We start from the raw sequence: 4,364 nt of genomic DNA on the forward strand, positions 1-4,364 counted from the left end.
TGACGCCTTGATTCTGTTTTTCGAATTAAATTCAATAATAACAATTTTAGAAAATGTTTAAAACTTTGAAAAATCTTATAAAATAAACCGTAACTCGGATGAAAAACTTTTCTACATGAAAGTTGCTCAGAACGACGAGGCGAATCCGAATACGCGGTCCATTCATCCACCACACATCCCTAGCATAGCAAACGTTGAACCTTTCCCCTCCGGTTCATCTGTTTGACAAACGTTTGGAACCGGTAAAACTTTTCAGGATGTTTCCCCCTTCGCCAGTATCGCCTAGTGCCGCGTTAGAACACCTCTAGCGTTATTTATTGTCATGTTATGCATATGTTTGCGTGTATTTACTGTTTCTTCCCCCTCTTCTCTCCGGTAGACCCCGAGACCGCTGCTGATGCCCCTGTGATCGACTACGTCATCGACGACCCTCCTTCTTGTCTGAGCAACCAGGCAAGCCCCCCCCTTTGACCATCCCGATATCGCTCATTATTTACTCTCATGCTTGCATTAGATTTTGCTACTGTTTTTTATTGCTCCTATTCTGATGCATAGCCTCCTTTTGTAACCTACTGTTGTACCTTACCTGCTTATCCTAAACTGCTTAGTATAGGTTGGTTAGTGATCCATCAGTGACCCCCACCTTGTCCTTGTTGCCCCTGCTTCATCATCGACGACTCGATCAGTGTGATCGACGACCAGAGCCCGACACCTCACATCACATCATGCCCCTATTGTTGCTCGACTCTGCAGAGCTACTATCGAGTGCCGAGGGTGATCCCTCATAACGCACTCCTGATGATAATTCTGTAGTGTAGCTATTCGGTCGTGGTCATCGAGGGTGATTTCCTCTTTCACCATTCCTGACACGGCTCTGTTGTTCAACACCTCAAGTGTGAACCTCGAGGGTGGTCCCTCTTACGTTCACTGTCGGTGTCAAAACCGGCGGATCTCGGGTAGGGGGTCCCGAACTGTGCGTCTAGGCGGATGGTAACAGGAGACAAGGGACACGATGTTTTACCCAGGTTCGGGCCCTCTTGATGGAGGTAAAACCCTACGTCCTGCTTGATTGATATTGATATTGTGGATGTTTACAAGAGTGGATCTACCACGAGATCAAGGAGGCCCTGTTTAAGTTTCAGGCCAGTTAATCCCCAAGCTCGTTTTATAACCTGCTGTCTCTTCCTTCCCTGTTGAATCAACAAATCCATGGCCTTGGTCTGCTGTCTAGTCTGTTTTGGTACAGATTCACAAAAGACACTAATCAAACATCACGACTGTATGCTGTTTGGAATTCAGAAATCCATTCAAGTCATGCACTACAAAGGATGATTCATCAGTATATCGGATAAATCACCAAGAATGATTACCAACTGATTACCAACTCAAGCAGCATGTTCTAGAAAAAAATTCATCAGTGATTTTTCCAGCGCTTTTGGCTTTATTTTACGTTTTGCTATTTATCTAATAGCAATGCCTATCTCAAATCAGCCAATACAATCTGCTGATTATTTTTGCATATCTTTCTGCTATCTTTCAGGAGGATTGGCTACTACATACGATTTGTGGAACTCCCAATTATGTTGCTCCCGAGGTTCTTAATTTGCATACATGCCTTGAATTAGCTATGTACTTATTTTCACCCAAGTGAATATTTTGTTCAATTTTTCAGTAGTTTCTTCAATGTACAAGTTAAAAATAACAAGGGTTCTGATGGTGCCAAGGCGGATCCGTGGTCATGTAGGGTGATTTTTTTGTCGTCATTCTGTTCAAAGATTAAAATCTCATGCCGCTTTACAAGACGGTGAATAACTTGTACTACTTTTCTTTTGCCAAATGTAAGTGAGCTAGACGCTCGTGCCGCCGGTTTCGAACGCGTGCTGCCGGTCGGCTCCTTGTGTCCTCCAGTGAATGCGATGAGCAGATACTCATCTATAACTATATGTCGAACAACAGCATGGATCTCTGCTTATACTTCTATATTTTTTCTTGCCTATGCTCAGAATTTGGATCACAATAGTAAATAGATCATTAGGTTCTCTTCTATAATTGTTGGTTGTTGTTGTTCTGTGCTCCAACACATACGAGCAGCTCATTGTTGCACGGACATAAGTTTCATGCACATAATTAAAGTTCCAGATAACCGAAGTACAAATCTGTAAATACCTTTAGAGAAAGCTTGTATGCTTGACATGCTTGACCATGTAAAAGCTCTTGCATAAGTAATTATATCGTCAGGTTATTCTTTTTATCTGCAAGGTGAGTTTCTAAATTCTGTAAACTAGCATTTCCAATAGTTCAGAGCTGGCACTTTACTTTCAGTATTTAGGTGGATGATCTCTGTTTAAATTCCTAATACAAGTAATGCACTCCGGCAAGTTCTATTTATTTGTGTCCTTGCTGCCAATAGATGTAATTTTATCGCGAGCACCCAAGTACAACAGCACTATTGTCGTTCATTATTGTTGGCTTATGCCCTAGAGAGAAAATAATTAGCATTTACCTCTGTGTACCGAACTGTAGTTGTACCATATGCCTATTGTATCATTTTCATCCTTGATAGATGCAGCGAGTAAATTGTCATTGAAAAATGTTGTGGTTGCAGCGTTTGTTTTGTTAATTCTGCATTCCTTCCTTTATGAGAAAAGTGTTACTTCTGCATTAGTTATATGTTATGTTTCTCTATTTTTGTAAAAATATTCATACGTGTGTTTGAATTGTTTTTAGTAGCTGTATTTATTACTCTCCCTGATTGAAACAAAAAATCGGAGGCTGCCTACAGCAAGTCCGTATGTCATCAGCGCCTTTCTTTGCTTGGTAGCTCCACATCCAATCTTTCAAGCTGCATCCATATGTAAGAAAGTTACAATTAATCCAGTACTAATAGTTTTTTACGTACGAATATGCGCACTCACCCCTTCTATATACATATGATTCAGGAGCATCTTTTACTAGCATTTTGTTTCATTGCCCCATACAAAATGTATGCAAGTGATGTCTATTGTTTTTTTCATTTGTCTAAATATACTACAGAAGCATGTCTTGAATAAAAGCTGGTTGGCGTCGTCGCAATTGCCAAATGTGTGTGGACGTATTTTTCATCTTCCACATGTTCTCTGTCGAGAGCAATGAGCATAGTTTTCACTGCGAAAAGCAACCCTGAATTAGTTTTCAAAATTGTATTTCATGGCTTTCAAAGTTTTAATATGATTGTTGTTGCTAACGGCCATGTCGCAAATGTCGGCCGGTGCACACCATGTTGCGTGCTGTTCTGCGATTTCTGAGGTACTCTCTCTCTCTCTCTCTCTCTCTCTCTCAAAATGGTAAAAAAAACTCATACTAAACGGGAGGGTCTACAATTTTACTACCTGACATGAGTTACCACTATATTTTTCTTCTTCTAATTACAACATGTAGAAATGTGTATTAAGAGTTCAATCATATAAAAAGATGCCTATATGTTGTTTTTGGTTTTACCTCCATAAAACTAAAATGGTTCTCTCCTAACAGAGAGGCAGTGGATATGTGCTTCTCAATCAAGGAGCTTTTGTCAAACCGGGTATGCAACCATGCACGTTGTAGTTCATACTATATGGAATTTACTTTCAGTAGGAATGTGCGTATGTTGCTCCGGTGATAGTAAGCATTTGCATTGTTTCAATACATATAACAAGTCCTATTTTACAGATATAAGTTGCATCATAATAATCTTCACATTTTAGTTGCATCATAATAATCTTCTTCTTCTAGTCTTCTTCTTCTAACTTTCTTCTTTCCCATTTTGTAGATTTGCTTCAGATCACGGAAGCTTGGGTTGATGGAGTGCTTGTCTTTAGTTTTTGTTTTGACTTTGTGAAACTTGCTACCTATGATGAAACTGTGTAATATTGATGAAACTATGTATATGTATGGATGAAACTTGCTACTATTGATAACATGTGTTGGATATGTGTTCGATATATATGTGTTCATGACTATTGGTAATATGTGTTGAATATGCTATATTGGTCACATAAATATATTTGTGTTTGATTTTCTGTGAAAATTAATTGATATAAGAAAAAACAAAATTAAATGGGGCAATATAGGCACTTTGCCATCTGCTGGCAGATGGCAAAGAGCTTTGCCATCAGCTAGAAGATGGCAAAGAGGCCACATGTCATCTACATGTAAAATTTGGGCTGGCCTATTTGGGCCCTTTGCCATCTGTTAGCAGATGGCAAAACTCTTTGCCATCTGCTGGCAAACGACAAACCATGTAGCCTTTGCCATCTGCTGGCAGACGACAAAGAGCCTGAAGCCTTTGCCATCTGCTGGCAGATGGCAAAGTATGCCGTTAGCCTTCTAACGGGGCTAACCCCGTT

General features: G+C 39.9%; 1 long non-coding RNA gene across 1 annotated transcript; it reads left to right on the forward strand.

Annotated features, from left to right (window-relative positions):
- Positions 1–3,240: 3,240 nt before the first annotated feature.
- LOC119289807 lies at positions 3,241–3,822 on the forward strand. Its single transcript, XR_005141619.1, has 3 exons — positions 3,241–3,285; positions 3,511–3,559; positions 3,788–3,822. It is a non-coding gene; the product is annotated as an uncharacterized LOC119289807 (long non-coding RNA).
- The last annotated feature ends 542 nt before the right edge of the window (positions 3,823–4,364 follow it).

This window comes from Triticum dicoccoides, chromosome 4A (genome assembly GCF_002162155.2).
Source record: "Triticum dicoccoides isolate Atlit2015 ecotype Zavitan chromosome 4A, WEW_v2.0, whole genome shotgun sequence".
NCBI lineage: Eukaryota > Viridiplantae > Streptophyta > Magnoliopsida > Poales > Poaceae > Triticum > Triticum dicoccoides.